At 44.1% G+C, this 17676-nt stretch overlaps 1 long non-coding RNA gene across 1 annotated transcript in view; it reads right to left on the bottom strand.

Moving 5' to 3' along the window:
• The window catches only part of LOC132250406 (uncharacterized), a 113159-nt gene extending 95894 nt beyond the window's left edge, over positions 1-17265 (bottom strand). Inside the window, exons 1-2 of the long non-coding RNA XR_009462120.1 lie at positions 17204-17265; positions 7753-7829 (exon numbers count right to left, since the gene is read on the bottom strand). This is a non-coding gene — a long non-coding RNA (uncharacterized LOC132250406). The remainder of the gene's footprint in view (positions 1-7752; positions 7830-17203) is intronic.
• Between the last annotated feature and the right edge of the window lie 411 nt (positions 17266-17676).

Raw genomic sequence — 17676 nt, 5'->3', positions numbered from 1 at the left:
GAGCGGAGATGGTGACCACTACCTACATGTGCCGTGCAATATCAATTCATATTGTACAATGGCTGCCATCATGGGTGTGGTGCAGCTGAAGAGCTGGGGCTTTCCGCGTGTGCAGTACAGTGGCTGCCCTCACCCATGATGTAGTGAGGCGGGGTCCAGCCTGGAGGCCCGTGGCTTACATTCATGGTCCGATCCAGAATTTTGGGAAGAGGGTGTGTGAGCATCTGAGTTGGGGATGAGAGCTGCTCCTTTCCCCCACTGCAGCTGGGTTCCACATGGATCCAGCATCAGTGATGGACAGCAGTGGCAACAGGTGGATTCCTTTCCCCAGCATCTGCTCCTGGGCTGACAGGGAACACCTGAGGAGACTGGCAGGGAAGGGGAACCCACCTGCTGCTGCTGCTGTCCCTGACTGAGCCTAGCTCCTTGCAGATACCAGTTGGATCATCAGAAGTAACGCCAAAGCTCATCCCACCCCACCCTCAAAGCAGTAGCAGCAGGTAGGGGAAGAAAGGGAAGGGTGGGGGGTGCTGTGCTGAGCATGAAGGGGAAGGGCAGGGTTAAAAAAAAAAAAAAAAAAGGGTCCCTAGCTGCTTCTCCCAGGGCATGGTCAACTGACAGGGAGAAGGGGGAGGGAGAAACAGTGGGTGGGTCTTTGCCACTGCACCCACCTCCAATTTGCCCTGTTTGAACTAGTGCACCTCCTGGGGCATCCACCCCATGCAGAATATGATCCCCAGCTGCTTAGAAGTTGGACAGCTCTGAATTAGCATGAACAGTGAAGTGTAAAATACTATACTGAAAATAAGAACAGATTCCTGAGTCTATTTTGTATGGTCCATAGTTAACCAAGTCACTTGTGAAGATTCTGCGATTTATAGAAAGCCTCGAATTACCAGTGCTTTGAGGTTCCCCAGAGTGAGGGCAGATCTATATAAGCCCTGACCAGAGAGCACAACATTTTCAGGAGTGATTAATAATTCGGGGTGGCTCAAATTATGGAAGCTGAATCTGAGACCCTGTAAAAAGGTCTTATTTTCAGAAGGTGGTGCTCAGTACAGTCTTAAAATAACCTACTTCTAATGTGCCTCATGCTGGACACCCAAAATTATTGTTTACTTCTGAAGCCTAGATTTTCCCTGCAAAGGGGGAAGATAGAAGTCTTTTGCTGTTCAAGCTAAGTTGTTTTATATTATTTGTTTTATTGTTTACAATGATATGATGTTAAAGTCATAATTATCAACTGTCTGAAAAATCACGCACACATTCAATCAAAATGCAAGAGCTAATCCCAAATATCAATACCTGAAATGAAGTGATTTAGTGTTTTACTTTTGTTTTTGTTGGGGGGGGGTGTTGATCGAGCACTTTAATGTTGTTTCTTTTCCAGATAACATGACTTTTTAGCATAAATATAGAACAGCAGCTCTGTCCAGAAATAGGAGGAACAGAAGCAGTATGGGCAAAAGAATGTCACATGATCACTTTACAAACAAAATGCAACTTACTATAGTTAGCAAAGCAATGCTACATCCCAGCTTCTTTACTTCAACATTATGAAAGAAATTATCATCAAATGATGTTGAAGAATTAGCTCTTTATTTTTAATAATTAGTAATAAAAACCTTGAGTTTAACTATTGAACCTACATTTAAAAATCTTTGTTTTCTGGGGAAGTTTCCACTGAAAGATAAATGGGTATGTAACTTCATGTATTGGAATCATTCTCTTCTACCACTACTCCCCATGTGCTTCTATCAGGAAATATGTGAAGAAGACTTCCTCAGAGTGAAACATGGCCACTTGTGGTGCTGGGAATGGATCAAAGCAGTCTTAATATTTTTGGATAGATCTTTGAAACAATTTCCCCTGTGCCTATACAAGGGCCTGTTCCTTACATGTATTCCTAGGGTAAGGATGCAAAGAGCTGAGATTAACACTGATATTTCTAAGCTACTCAAGGGCTGGCTCTGGACCCGATTCAAGAGCAAAGAAACTTAAAAAAAAACATTTCTTTAGTTTAAAAAAAACTTTTAATATATAATAAATATATATCAGAATAACATCTTTTTTCCTCCAAAACCTTTCCTCTTAACAAAGCTTCCATTTCATCGCACTGGTAAATGGCATGTGAAACCTACTTGGTTAAGGTTGTGCTGTGTTGAGCAGTTACACAAACAGTTTATTCATCTATTTTGAAAACCTTACAGCCCTAAAATGTTTTATTTGATCTTTTACAAATCACTTGTGACTCCATTTCAAAGGACTTTTTAGCTTAAGCCATTTTTAAATAACCACCAAACAATCATTTGCTTATAGCTTTCACTAGATTTTATGAAAAGGCATGATTTTGTTGCATCTCCTTTTTCTGTACTGAGCTACTTGATCTTAGGTTCCTTAATGCATTCAAAAGTAGCGAAAGTTCTTTACACAAGAAAATATGATTGATTGTTACAGTGACAGTAATTGCATTTTAGCAAAAGTAACCATTATAGTAATTTTCTTCAGGAAAGAGATGTCTAACTAACTTAAGTAGCTTGTTCCTTCTTAACACATTAACTCTGGCAAATTTAACATTTAAAAAAATTTAAAGGGTTCACAGACACAACAATATGCAATAACTATATTTGTAAAGTGTTTTTCATTCTCTGCATCATGTGGTGTTTCAGAATGTTACATGCTAATAAGAACAAACCACATAAAACAGAGCACCAATAAAACTACAGAGAAAAGCTGCAATACCACTATTTCCAAGTGTCCAGGCAAATTCTGTCTTTGAAGTAATGAGTTTCAGAACATTTTGTGACATGCATCCACCAAGATGGGATATCAGCTCTGAAACAACCATGATAAAGCATGCTGGGAGAGCAAAGTAAAATAATGGTAGTTCATGTCATGTCATTGAAAGATGTAAGCTAAAATGAAAGACAAAGAAAAGCATTCAGATGGCAAAAAATATGGATCTATAAAAGATATAGTGACATGACATATAGGGACAGCCATTTTTGTGACAGACCACAGGTTGAATTCCAATAATATTAATCAGATATTAATGAAACAACATCATCATTTAACATCATGGATTGCCTCTGGGCAACACATGAATACTAATTGGAAACTAACTCACTAAAAAGTATGGGTTGTGGCATACACTGAGATAAACTCTGCTTATTGCATTATGGACACATTACTGGTACAATTTCCAGGACACTTGTATGAAGGCAACAATATTATCACTACATATTACCTTTTCTGATAATGTATGTTTTACCCGATGTTAAAATCAGAGTGTATTTAATTATAGAATTGTAGGCAAGTAGACTATGAGGGGGAGGGCTGGAAGGGACCTCCAGAGGTCATCTAGTCAAATCCCTGCCTCGAGCAGGATCCTTCCTATCGAAACCATCCTATACAATCCAAAATCTAAACTCTACACTAGACTACTGTCAACCCTGACACAACACAGATGTAACACACTAACCTACCACAGGTAAAACAGGGAAAACATGGCAGCCAATGTCCTGCTTCTATGAAAGGTTGTCACTATATGCTTAGATCCTGGGTAGAGGGCCATGCCCCCAATACAGGAGAAGGCAAAAATTCCTTCCTGCCCCCAGATATGGTGATGATCAGTCTGACCCTGAATGGAGGAGCAGGACTCCCTGGCCAGATACCTTCAGCTTTGAACCCATCAGGAGCATTGGCATACCCCAGTCAAAATCCCCCGCTTGCCTGTAGCCAACACCCAATGCCTCTGAGGGAGGCTTAAAACCACTCTGAGACGTAGCAGAAAGGGCGATGGAGGTAACCAGCAAAGCCCAGAATCATAGGAAATACCCATAGCAGAATGTAGGCATAGCTATGCCTAGATCACCCCAGCCAGTGGCTGTCCAACCTCTTCTTGAACACCTCCAGTGATGGGAAGTTGACAAAATCCCTAAGCAGTCTATACCACTTCCTCACTATTCTAACAGTGAAACAGTTTTTCCAGATATCCAACCTAAATTAACTTTGCTGCAACTTCAGAACATTAGTCTACGTCCCTCCTCTCTGCAGCAAGAGAGAAAAGGTGATTTCCTTCTTCTTTATGGCTGCCCTTCAAGTATTTAATGACTGCTATCATGCCTCCTTTTAAGCGCCTTTTCTGCAAGCTGAACATGCCTATCTCCTTCAGCCTCTTCTTGTATGACTTGCTTTCCAAGACCTTTATCATTTTGTTGCCTGTCTTTGGACCCTCTCTAACTTCTCCATGTACTTTTTAAAATGTGGTGTTCAGAACTACACACAGTACCCCAAATGAGTACTCCTAACCAGTGCCGAGTAGAGAGGCACTATCATCTCCCATGTCTTGCACTTAATGCTTCTATTGATGCCTCCCAAAACTGCATTTGCCTTTTGTGTGGCTATATCACACTGGAGACTCATATTGAGTCTGTGATCTACCAAGACTCCCAAGTCTTCTTCCATAGTATTGCCAATACAGCCATGTGTCACTCATTTTATATTTGTGTCTTGATTATTCCTTCCAAGGTATAGCATGTTGCATTTGTCCGCATTGGACTTCATCCTGTTAGCTCTAACCCAACTTTCTAATCTATCAAGATCCTTCTGAATTGTACTCGTATCTTCCAACATGTTCACAGTCCTTTCCAGTTTTGTGTCATCTACAAACTTGCTCATGGAGCTTTCTATGCAGCATCCCAATAATTAATAAACATATTGAACAGCACTGGACCCAGGACAGACCCTTTTGTGACTTCACTAGAAACCTCCTGCCATTCTGACATGGACCTGTTAATAACTACGCTTTGCTTGTGGCTACTGAGTCAGTTATTTTTCCACCTTATAGTAGTTTTTTTCAGCCCACATTGCTCCAAAATGTTTATGAGCAGGTCATGCAGGACCTTGTCAAAAGCCTGAAGTCCAGATACTCTATATCCATAGTATTCCCTTCATCCACCTAAACAGTTACTTTGTCAAAGAAGGAGATCAAGTTCCTTTGACACAATTTGTTTTTCATAAATCCATGCTGGCTTCTTGTGGTCAGCCTCTCCTCCTCTAGATACTTGCAAATGGCCTTCCTTAGTATATACTCCAGTAACTTACAGGTATTGAGGTGAGGCTAATCCATCTGTAGTTACCTGGGTCCTCCTTTTTGCATTTTTTAAAGAGGGGCACTACACTGGCTCTTTTCCAGTCCTCTGGTACCTGGCCCATCTCCCGTAACTTCATGAAGATCATTGCCAAGGGCTCCAAGATCTCCGCTGACAGTTCCTTCAGGACCCTGGGATTAAGTTCAACGGGCCCTGCTGACTTCAATTTATTTAGACCCAACAAAAGCTCTCTGAGCGTCTGTTTTGTTATCTCCTCCCTCAGCTTGCCCCCTTCCTTATCCAGATAATCCTTATTAGGTGTCTGGCTACAGCTTAATTTTTTTGTAAAGGCTGAGACAAAGTTCCTGTTGAGTAGATCCACCTTCTTTGTATTTTCTGTTAGGCATTCCAACATGACCTGTTAGCAGAGGACCCAAAATAATTTAAAACACATTATTCTAGTTAAAGAATCCATAAAATTAATTCAAAAAACATTTTTAAAGAAAAACATTTACACTATATGATACCTTGTATTTTCATTTCATACACATAAAAAGCTATGGTATATGTGATTATTATTATGTATTACTGCTAAATATGGCTTTGTCTATATGGAATCATAGGGGTGAAAGAGACCTCAAGGTTCCCTTAGTCCAACTTCTAATGCAGGATTAACTATTCCTGAAGCATGCCAGATTGATTCTGTTCTGACTCTTTTTTAAAATCTGCCATTAAGGAAATTCCATAGTTTTCCTATGAAACTTGTTCCACTGTCCTACTGTTGTTACAGTTTCTAAGGGGGTTTTTTTCCCCTGTAATTTGAAAGACCTGCTTCATTCAGGTATTCAGCATAATTCAGGTTGCTTCATTTTATTTATAATAGAGTATAGTTGTTGACAATTGAATATGAGATTCAGAAGGAAACCTAGACATTTGAATTTTCTTTGAACTACACCACTTTTACATTAGATTAAATCAGCTGGTGCTACTCTTGTGTGCCATGAAAGAGTGCCCCTAAGTCTCTAGGTGGGTCTGAAGCAGAGCTGAATAAAAGTCTATCTTTCTGTATTGTAAAAAGGTTTTATATTTTTTAATCTGTTGTTTTGCTCTGGTTCAGAATAAAAACTATCATTCTAGAAACCTGTCTTGAAACAGAAATTTTGGAATTTCAGAATTTTGTTTCATAATTTAGACTTTTAATTTTGTATTTTTTTTGTTTTGTTTATTAGAGTCTGGTTAAGATGCAAGTCCTTCACTACCATATCAGATACATTGAGCTAGAAAAATTTGTTGAGTAGTGCTAAGTAGTGGCCATCCTTAATGACTACAACTTCCTAAACCTGCAGCCAGGCCTGAATGCTGGATAGAGCCTATAGATTGATTTGATATGTGGGTCCAGGCCTCTGTGGTAAATCCAGCCTCAACCTTGGTTCAAGGGTGTGTTGGGTCTGACCCCACACGCTGGCTCAGAGCCACATGTCAGGTTGGACCCAACCATTTTCATGGAAGATGCCTATGCATGATTTCTGTTATTGTGGCAAAGCTACTATGCATCAGCTTCCACACAGTTTTTGACAGAACAGGACCTTGATCCAACAGCAAGGAGGCCAAGACAATTGGAGATCTCATTCCACTGCAACCTTCATCTGTCTCCAAAGCTGTTAAAATTCTAACATCTTCTTCCACCTGCTCCATTGTTGACGACTTGTAGACCCATGGCTGGGGACCAGACAGTCTTATCATAGTGGTGACCTATACTCACCATGTCACAGCACTGACAGAATATATGTGACTTGTCAGGAAGGAGAGCATTGCCATCTGCTGTCCCTACCAGAACCTGGTGATGCTTGGTCCGTGGCTGCTTATTTGTCAGGACAGAGGTGGGGAGGGGGAGAGGGAGGACGGCAGGGAAAGGAGAAGGGAGCGAGTGGAGCAGGGAGCGAGTGGGGGTGCTCACAGTGGGAAGTAGGGATGCTGCACAAGCAGCTGCTCCAGGTTCCTGGGCCAACTGTGGCAAGCAGCCAGTAGGATTCACTGGGGTCCACAGAGCCCCGGCTTGGCCTGTTGCCAGTGGCGGGTGCACATATACAACGAACTGGACCAGAGTTCCGCAGACCCTGGTGCAGCATTCTGGCTGCCTGCCACAGCTGGCTTGGGACCCTGGTGCAGCTGTTTCTGCAGCATCCCTGCTTGGGGATGGCCCAAAACCACAGCTTAATTACCCTGATTAAACCTGGGGAAATTGTTAATCTACACTTAATACCATATAGATTCATGACTTCCCCAGCCTTAATCAGGGTAAATAAGCCATAGTTTTGGGCCTTCTGGGAGGGGCTGGACTGCTGGGACCCCTCAGTTAATCAGAGGCATGGGAGGATCCTGCTGTGCTCAGCCCATGAAAATGGAAGCCAGCCTCAGGCTCTGCCCATGAAATTGGCTGGTTGCATTCTCAAGTGCAGTAGACCCCTAAATACAAGACAGTAGTTACTCAGTCAAAGGAAACACTGTGCTTCCCCCATCATCTTTAATTCAAGTTGTTAACTTGTGTAGAAACTAGCAACTGCTTTATCTTCTTTAGAATCTTATCTCTTGTTAGTTAATTCTTTTTCTTCCAACTTAAAATAGGACTATGATATTCAAGTTGCATTCTCTAACTTACCATCTGTGCTTCTTTCACATTGAGTCGGTAGATCTTCATGCTGATATACCTTGCATATTGAGGAGGCATACAGAGGGCTGTAGTAGGAAAAAAGCAACACAAAGAAAGGTATAGTGTGTATCTACTCTAACATAATCGGTCCTGTTTATTCTTCTTGCTCCTTGTCAAGAAAAATTAAATCATACTCCCTCTACTTTTAAAATTATAGAGAAATAAGGCTGGAAGGGACCTCCAGAGCTCATCTAGTCCAACTCCCTGCCAGATCACCTCTGTCCAAACTATCCCACGCTGTCCAACCCCTTAGCCAATAGGCACAGTCAACCTTGACACAACCACAAGACATAACTTTCCACAGGTAAAGAAGGAAAAACTACTGAAAAAGAGAAAATATGAAGGCTATAATTTACCCACATTATTCCTCTTCGGTCCCTGTATTTTACACTTGGAACCTATTTAGGACCTCATTCCATGCCTCTTCATTTAAAGAAAATATATATAGCATCTTATGGGGGGGGGGGGAAGAGGGAGGCAGTATTTGTTCCCTCCCAAACGGCCTTTTCAGCAACAATATGCAGCTCTCTAGATACCTCAAGTTAGTTTTCTGTTGTAAATATACAATTGGGAACTGTTCAAAAATCCCAATTTAGTTTTTATTATTGAAAATGGTTGTTGGGTCATGAAGTGCTATTGAAGGGATAGCCAGACTTTCAGAATAGTGAGAATGGAGGAGAAATCCAGATAGTTTAGATCAAGCAGAACAAAATAAGCTGTATTTTGTTCTGCCTGGCCTTAGTAGGGTTACCATATGTCCAGGTTTTCCTGAACATGTCCTCTTTTTAGATCCTCCAACCTTAGTCCAGGCAGTTTTTTAAAATACAATCCAAATGTGCAGGATTTTGCTCTGCTCCTGGCTTGCCCCAGCAAGGAACTGCTTGAGGCTGGGGGCAGGGCAATTGGAGGCAGGGTGCATACACAGGTGGCCGGCGTGTAGACAGGCAGGGGGTGGAAGCAGCCTGGCAGCTGGATGCAAGTAAGTCTGTGTGGGGCAGGGTGGTGTGTGTGTGTGTGTGTGTGTGTGTGTGTGTGTGTGTGTGTGTGTGTGTGTGTGTGTGTGTGTGTGTGTGGGCAGGGGGGTGGTTCAGAGCTGCAGCTGCAGCAAGGCGGGGGAGGTGTATGCCCTGGATGCATGCTCCTCCAGTGGGGAAGGGGGCAGCAGGTAGGAAGGGAGCAGGCTGGCCTGGCAGCACTGGGGCTAGTGCCTGTGTTCACACAGGCAGGGCTGGCAGGAGCAGGGGATTATGGGTTGGGAGTAAGGGGCATCAGCAGGGCAGGGCTGCGGGGGATGTGGCTTCTGAGTGAGGGGCACTGGGAGGTGATGGGGGGGTTGTGGCTTGGGAGTGAGGGGCAACAGAATGGGCAGGGGCAGGGCACTGTCATGTCACTGCCCCCCCAGTCATATACCGTTCCTCCCCCCACACAACAGATGTCCTCTTTTTTGGAACTGGAAATATGGTAACCCTGCTTTAAAATACCACCACATATGTTCTGAGGAGAACACTTGTGATGCTCACCTGACCAGCCTAAAATCTGCCTTTATACAACAAGGAAACTCCAGTAGAGAAATAGACTACATTTGAAAGAGCTATCCAAATACCCTGCAGTGACCTGCTACAAAACAAAAAAGAAAACCCTCCATGACTGTACAACCCTGGTGGTCACCTACCATCCCACAAAGTTCAGAAGAATTAGCAACCTACAGCCTATACTCAACAAAGATCAGACCTTGAGAGAAATATTCCCAACTTTCAAACAGCCCCTTAACCTTGTCCAGCTCATCATTAGAAGAAGATCTCCATGGCCCAAGAGACATCATGTGGGACATAGTCTTGCCTTAGCAAGAAATGCTTAACTTGTAAGCACATTTCTGCTGCCTCTACTGTCAAGAACCCCTATAACAAAACCATCAGAATCCATGGTTCCTACACGTGCCTTTCCCAAAATGTGATACAGCTGACCCAATTCACCCAGTGCCCTCAAGGCAACTATGTGGCTGAAACTAAATAGCAACTATGTACCAGAATGAAGAGACTGATAAAAATATATTTCACAGAAAAAAAACATAAAGGATGGAGGCATATGTGTTCCAGTAGAAGCATATTTCTCACAGAATAGCCACCCCCTCTCTGACTTAACTTATCATCATAGTCAAAGGAATTCTACCTAACACCTTTAAAAGGAAAACTTAAGAACAAAATTCATAAGCTGGCTGGACACTAAGAACCAAAGACTAAACATTGATCCTGGTTTTATGACATATTCTATTTTACCTGACTCTGGAATTCGTACCACACATGAAAGATGAGAATGATCCTCCTTCCTTTTGATGGGCCTTGATCTCCCAATAATCAGCTTCATTTCTTCTGCTAATTGTGTGTCTGCTACCCCAGGGAAATTCTCTCTCCTTCCCACTGCTGCTCTTTCTTATGCTGTGCCTGGCTCCTTGTGATCCAGAGGAAGAATGTCCTGCATTCAAAAGCATGTCTAACTGTATCCAAACTACATAGTTAATCCAATACAAGATATTACCCTAAGAAATCCTTGCCTCTCACATAATTTCTAGACCATCACTGCTACGACATCACTCCTACACTATCTAAAACAATCACAATTTTTTTAATTAAGGGCAATACTCTAATTGAGTGGCAAAGAAAAAGTGTACAACCTAGTGCTATTGATTTAATAGTACATAATTAAAGTCTTCCTGTCACAGGGCACTATTGGAATTGGCACCTCCTTGCTCTCAGATCCTAAATTTTTCCCCACCACTGTGTCTCTCTCCTGCCATGCCTTAATGATTCTACAGGAGGCTGAAGAAAAGCTATACCTCAGAATGACTGATCAGATGTGTTGCATATGGTGCCTACTCCGCCCAGGCCTCTTTCACCCTTATACCCTCTCTCACCTGTTGAGAGGTCCATCTCTCACCTGTTGGTCTTAATGATATTGGCCATCGTAGAGAGAGTATAAATCCATCACTCTCTGCTGGACACTTACAGTAAGTCACAATCAGAATTAGGTCACAGTTCTTATTAGTTCATTTGCATGCAACTAAAATTGTGTAAACGGGGAAAATAAACAAAATGATCTTGGGTGTGCGAACTTGTATTCTTAATAGCACTTCTGTTTAGAAGTGTTTAGAAGTGTTATCTCAGCGGACCCTCGTTACTCTGTCTCCCGATCTCTGAGGTGGTCTCCCTCCAAATTGCTGCCCTGAGTAGGGCCTTCTCCTTCCCCTCTTTCCTCGGGCCACAAACTGTTGTCTTAGTACAGGATGCTTTTCTCTTTATTCTGCCACCTTGTCCCTGAAATCTCAGGCTGTGTGCCATAGAGGACTCTCCAGCCCATCGAGTTCATATTCCCTGCTGCTTGAACGAGCAGATGGCAGGTGGCATTATCAGCAGCAGCTCAGTAAGCCACGGCCACTGCCTCAGTCAGACAAGTCTCCATGTCCTACCCTGCTACTAAGCAGGGCTATCAGCCTCCTTAAAGTAGATAGTTCACCCCTTCAGCATCCGATTCACAATACTACTCACAGTTTCTTCTAACTTCTGTTTTTCTGTTGTCTCTTGCAGGTCCCTGGCTGCTCCAGATCTCCTTTTTTTGTGACGAGAGTCCCGTGTCCACTTCCAGTTTGCTTCAGAAGCTTCAGTGATACTCCCAGTCCAGATTGGCCCACACCTCCATGCTGGCACCCACTAAATCTTCACTTCCCAGCTCACTCTCCTTTCTCCTTGCTTACAGGAGCTCCGACCTTCACGTTCAGCATGGAACTCCATACTCCTTTTGAATTTCCTCCCCCATCCTAGTCTTAGCAAATGCGAGTCTTAAAGGGGTCATGTCTGCCACAGTGAAGTCCCACCATGGCATTTCCAGTCCCAGCTCATCAGGAAGGATAAGCTTGAGACCCAATTCCCTGCTATACTTCCTCAGCACAGAATAGTGAAAAAATCAAATTTTGAAGAGTCCACTCATTACAAAGAGCTGAAGATGAAAATATTATCAGTCGCTGCAAAGCAGGAGCATTCTTTAAACTAAGGAAGAAATCCTCAAACCAGAGAAGGGGGATATATTCTTACAGCTAGCTGAAGTTGTCTCAGAAACTAAAAGGTAAGATAATATAATGAGGTATTATCGGAGACCTTCAGGAGGTGAATGAATGCCCTGTGAAGTAACTGCTAAAGAAGGGAGTTACTAGTACAGCAAAAGTGTTGTGTGGTCTGATTTAGATCTCTAACAGAGGTATAAACCAAAGCCATTCCATTAACTTCCATTACTCTGCATTTACATCAGTATAATAAATGAGATCTGAATGTGCTTTTTGGTGTGTAATTTGGGAAGAATGATTTGCTCTTAATTCTAGTACTATTAACCTCCTTGAAAGACACAGACAAAACGTTGGTGAAATCTAAAGCCTTAAATCTAAAATTGAATGTCTGAGTTACCCTCTACTGGACTATTACAGTTGTGAAGAAAAGGGATCAGATAATGAGGGTAAGCTGTCAATTGGAGATGGTGACAAGCATAATTAATCTAACCCCGTAGCTATTCTGAATTATGTTGTTACACACTGATAACATATTGCTATTTAACACTGATAACATATTACTATTTAATGTAGAAGATAAAAGCAGGAAAATAAGCAGAAGCTGTGAGACTTCATAGGAAGAAAAATGTATTTTAGTAAACTTAGAATTGTGGATGAAAGAAAAGTATTCTGGGTAGCTTGAATTTGGGTAGAAAGGATTTGAGACTACACTTAAGAGAAATGGTTGGAGAAGAACTGGTAATAAAGAAGGTGACTAGTAACCAGTGGCCCAATACTGAACTCCAACTAAGGTTTGCTTGGGATAGGGGAGTTATAAGATAGTGTGGTGGAGCACCATCAAGGTACTCACCACTTAGTGGGCTGTAGCAGATGATGGATGAGCCTGCAGGGTAAGCAGCAGAGAGACCTCCACCCAGTAGCCATTTTAAGGGGGAAGGTGTGTGGCAGTGCACCTTTGGGTGCCTGTCACTTTAAGTCTGAGAGCAGGCAGCCAGCAGATGCGGGCCAGCCCTGATGAGGTGGCCATTTTAAGATCCAGGCTCTCCGGATGGAGGCAGTAGTCTGCTGCAAGCAGCCAGGGAGCAACAACACCCAGCTGAGCTGCTGCTCACAACACTGTGGAAGTAAAGGAGGAACTATGGAAATGGTAGGAGGTTCCTAGGGGCCCAGTGAGGTCTCAAGCCCCAGAAAGAAGGCTTGGGCCTAGTTAGAGCAAAGCCAAGCCTAGGCATGGGGCTACCAGCTTGTGGGCCTACAACGGGGCCAGGCAAGCCCCTGAATAGAGCTGGCAGGGATGAGGCCTAGGGCTCAGGTTGAGAGAAGAGTTGAACTCAGTTGAGAGAAGAGTTGCTCCATTAATATCTTTGGGGCTCTAAGCAAGCCCTGGGGGAGAGGGCCATATGGTGGGGCCCAGAAGGGGATCCCTGTTGTCCACAGAGGGCAGCAGCTAGTCTAGCTAGGGTAATTCTCTGATCGCTCAACTAGTCAAAGTAAGGGGGCCAGGGTCAAAGGGCAATTGAGCCCACAAGGGCCAGGCCAGGGCTGCAGAAAGCCATCTGGCATCCCGACTGGCCTGGAGGTGGGGCCAGGGCTTCAAACAGGCTGAAGGTCCTCTTGAGGGGGAGGACATCACAGGTGAAAAAGGGTAGGAGTCAGTCAGCATGCACACTGCTATGAAGGTGGCAGCCAGAAGAAGGCTGCAATAGAAGGCCCAGGAGAGAGAGCAGCCCAGAAACAACACATAACCCAGCAGGGATAAGACCAGAGCAGATAGGCCTACATTGGTCCTGTGCATGACCAGAAGCTGCATCCTGCTGAGGAAGGGTGGTCTGGTGAGGCTGTCCATGGTGGGACAGTCCCTCAGAAATGCCAGGTCAGTTACCTCCCTGGTGAAAGGCAAGTAGGGGCGCCTGATAACCCCAGCCCCCACCATCCAGTGGGTCATTAAGATTGGAGGGTAGTGGGGCCAGGCATGCCGAGAGAGAGGCACCTGAGCCCAGTGTGAGTAGTAGGGCTAGGCATGCCTAGGGAAAGGCACCTGGGCCCAGTGTGAGTAGTGGGGGCCAGGTACGCTTGGTAAGAAGCACCTGAGTCCCATGTGGGGCCATAAGACCCCAGTGGCCCTAGGCAGAAGGGACCGTAGTAGTGAGGCCCCAGAGAAGGGGCGGTGAGTGGAAGGCCTTTGGGTGAGGGCATGAGTGTAAGCCTCAGAAGGCGGCAGTGAGGCCACGGTTGATCTTTGGATGCGTGAGGCCGTAGTTGGACCTGAGGCCAAGTGGTGCCGTTCAATGGGAGTCATGGGGAAGGAGCGAGTGGTTGGCCCCAATGAGGGGGCTAGAGTGATGAGGTACCCGAATAGGGGCTTGGGTCAGAGCTCGGCTCAGGGCAAGACATACTGGCTGGTCACCATTCAGATGAGGGTCACAAGAGGGCCCAAGAGATTGTGTGCCAGCCAGCCAAGGAGCGTGAGAGGCCAGCCTGATGGCCTATGCAGTTGCTCAAGGGAGCAGGGCAGGTTGGGTGTGACCCAGTGAGGGGCAGCATGCAAGAAGCCCTGTGAGAGAGTGGGGTGGTATGAAAGAGGCCCAATGGGGTAGAATGAAAGAGCGGATGCATGAAGCTAGCAAGGGGCTGAGTTTGACCCAACCACAAGCCAGAGTAAAGAACAACTCAAGGATGCCATCTGCAAGGCATGGGACATGACAAGGAAAGGTCAGAGTCATGTACAGCATCCTCTGGCATCAGGGAAGTAAAACAGGTAGCCTCCCACATTTTTTACAACTCAAGCATAGCAACAAGGCATGGCAGAAGAGACTGGGCAGACTGCCCTAGACAGGTGGGCAGACCAGTACTGTGACCAGGCCCCAGGAGTTGCCCCCTGTCACAGATAGCAAGGTGTCATTAATGCCTCCTTTTGAATCTTTTGACTAGCTTGGCATTGTAACAACCCCTTGGAGTGGATTACTGCATTTAGACCCCTGCTACATGTTACATATATTATGCAATTAACTGGTTAATCATGCAATAAATGTAGATCAGCCACAAGTGCAAAATAAGACCAGCCACAAGTGTAATGTAATTATCACATAATAAAAATAAATATCCAGCTATAAAGAGAGCCAATCAGCTATAAAGTTAGTGCTTGAAAATATGTAACAACTTTACAGCTAGTTTCTATCCATCTTTAATTTTAGTGTTTAACAGGTCCCTTTTATGCATGAACTACCAGTGACCTGCAAATACCATTCTAGAATCCAGGAACTGTGGGAGCTTAGGGACAACCTTCCTGTGCAAAGAGGGCTAGAAAGGAACAGCAGCTACTAAAACAGCTCTGTGCTACCAAGGTTTCCCTCTTAAATCACTTTGTTTTGTGTGCCAGATTTAAGGTAGCAGAGGATCTGACTTCAAGACACCTGAACCAGAACAAACTACAGCATCATTGTCAATGATGTAATGATCTTTTTGAACTCCTTGCCAATTTTCCCAACCTCCAGCCCTGCCCCTCTATTACCTTCTTATCAGTCCCTCCCTGCTCTTTTTCAGTTCTTCCAGCACTTTTAAGTATACTTGCTAAACACCAGGCTGGCCATTTGAATAAGTCTGCATTTTGGTCAGGATTTTCACTTCAGAAAGCAATTTTTGTGTGTAAGAGAAAATTGTTCTTTTTTAATATAGCAGGCACCAGCCTCCTAAAAGATGGTGGCATGATGGATATGGTTCTAAAGGCATCTGGGAGAAGGCTACTGCTTTGCAAGATTCATAAATATGCCTGGATTCTTTCTATTGTGAAACTGTCAGTAATGCATAGCAAATGACAAATAAGTGGCATAGCATGAATATACAGTTGAAAAAAATGTCATTGTTTACCAAAGTTGTTATACATTTGACTTTAGGTTTCATTAAACCTGCATTCGTAAACTAAGGTTAATTGAATATTTAAATTCCCCCACTGTTTATAAGTGGGATGTGAAGGGGTTTTCCTTACCTGCTATTTTCATTGTTCCAACTCTGCTACATCAGGCAGGATGATTCTGTACAATTCCTCCATGCTAGCAAGCATAGAATGAAATATCCATCTTTCTACTTTTCAGCCTACTTGCCATAAAAGTTGTTGTTTAAATCACTCAATAATGTAACCAAACATTCTAGCTTTAATCATAACAAGGCTTTTAAACCATAATAGGCTGGGAAACCTAGGTTAGTATTGAACAATTATTCTCAGCCAGGGTGCTGGAGCAGCCAGAGGTGCCCTAAGCTCTATTGAAGAGTGTTATGAGATGTGAGGAGATAAGAGGTAAGTACAAGCTTAGGCTCAGCCCCTTCCTGGCCACACTCCACTCCCAATCCTCGGCTCCTTTGCAAAGAGGTAAGCACTGAAATAAATACCATATTTACTTGAATGCAAGACAAGATTTTTCACCGCTATCAGCATAAAGGAAAAAGCCCCTTGTCTTACATTTGCATAGAAGGAAACCTCATTAAATATGCTGTCTAGTATTACACTGCTGCCAAAAGTAGCATATGCTCAGTAATGGAAACCAACTAGAAAGTTGACTCGATGCAGCCAACACTAAGCATAACTATAAGACACATGACCCATACTGAGCAAACATGATGATTTTTTTAAAATAACATTTTATTTCCAGGACCAAATCAGTTCTGAATTAAGTTCCAAATTTTGACTGAGCAGAGCTCAATCATTCAAGTGTGTAGAGTGCTACCTCTGGCCAAGTAGTCTAACTCCCAGACTTACCAGTCTGGGGCTTCAGATACTCCCAAATCCATGGCAGGCATTCCTATAAGCCCCGAGCCCAGAGGCCTTGGGGTTCAAATGCCCTCTGGTCTCACTTGACCCTAGCCAAAAGACCAAAGAAGCAAGCTAGGGAGAAAACCCAAAATCAATAAACCATAAATTGTGTAGCTAATTGATAAGAGTCTACCATGAGGATAGGCTAGTGCAGCCCACCTGAGTAAGACATATGATACCCATTGAGCACAGTCCCTCTAAATGCCAACTCTTTCAAATCATGGTAAGCCACTATAGTGAATACATTTTGCTTTCCTCTTCATTCCTGCACCTGAGCTGCAACTTTCTTTCCCATTTCCAATAATTGCCATTTCTTCACCAGCCTTAAATGTCTGGCAAACATCACCAAACAGGGCCACAAACAGTTACCAGAATGCTTCTCACACCCTCTCTTTCAGCCTGTCGCATATAATTAGTATGACCCTGTCCTGGGGGAAAATAGGGGAAAGAACCCCAAACAATAAACGGGGATCCCCTGGGGCAGGGAGCACATGACGGAAAGGAAAGAGATATAAAAATAACTCAAAGGGATCACTTACCAACAGCAACAGGTCCCGCAATGCAGCTGGAGGGAGAGAGGAAATCCATGTGGATCATAAGCCACACTTTTATCCAGCTGAAACTGGCTGGTGACGTCACTGGCAGTCACTGGCTGGTGGAGATAAGAGGAACTGCCGGGGAAGATAGCAGGGAGAGTGGAGCAGAGACGGGGAGGTCTCTGCAACCAGGCACTGCCTGGAATGACTGGAGGGTGAGAGAGCCGGCAGGGGCTCTCTGCTACAACGAGGGACAAAGCATCAAAGAAACAGAGGAGCCAGAAGAGGCTCCCTGCACTGACAGAGGCAGGGTTGAGGGAGGGATGACAGAGCTGAAGGAGGCTCTCCTCACTGACAGAGGTAGGAGCGCCGGAGGAGCTCAGAAGGCAAGGGAGGTTTCCCCCCGGCTGGAGACAGAATGGGGCAGCAAGGGAAACTGAGGTACAGCCCAGCCAGAGGCTGGGTGCCATTCCACA

Source organism: Alligator mississippiensis, chromosome 4 (genome assembly GCF_030867095.1).
Source record: "Alligator mississippiensis isolate rAllMis1 chromosome 4, rAllMis1, whole genome shotgun sequence".
NCBI classification, from domain to species: Eukaryota; Metazoa; Chordata; order Crocodylia; family Alligatoridae; genus Alligator; species Alligator mississippiensis.
The sequence above is the reverse complement of the archived record's forward strand: the minus strand, read 5'-3'. Positions and strand labels throughout refer to the sequence as shown.